Source organism: Triticum dicoccoides, chromosome 6B, assembly GCF_002162155.2.
Source record: "Triticum dicoccoides isolate Atlit2015 ecotype Zavitan chromosome 6B, WEW_v2.0, whole genome shotgun sequence".
Lineage (NCBI taxonomy): Eukaryota > Viridiplantae > Streptophyta > Magnoliopsida > Poales > Poaceae > Triticum > Triticum dicoccoides.
Genome location: NC_041391.1, coordinates 35,609,628 through 35,610,121, shown reverse-complemented (window position 1 = coordinate 35,610,121; position 494 = coordinate 35,609,628).

Here is a 494-nt window from a genome sequence, read left to right as displayed (position 1 = left end):
AAAAAAATCTATGAACTACATATCTAAATTACTACACACGTCTAATCTAACAAAAAAATCTAATTAATCTAACAAAAAAATCTAACATAATATAAACAAATTAATTACTACACATCTAATCTAACCAAAAAATCTAATCTAACAAAAAAAATCTATGAACTACATATCTAAATTACTACACACATCTAATCTAACAAAAAAAACTAATTAATCTAACAAAAAAATCTAACATAATATAAACAAATTAATTACTACACATCTAATATAACCAAAAAAATATAATCCAACAACAAAATCTATGAACTACATATATCTAAATTACTACACATCTAACCTAACAAAAAAATCTAATTAAATCTAACAAAAAAATGACGGTGACGGCCGGCGAAGGCGACAGCGAGGTGCTCACGTACGGCCGGCAACGGCGACGGCGAGGTGCGGAGCGGGGCGGCGACGGCGAAGGCGAAGGCGACGGCGAGGCGCGGAGCGGGGCG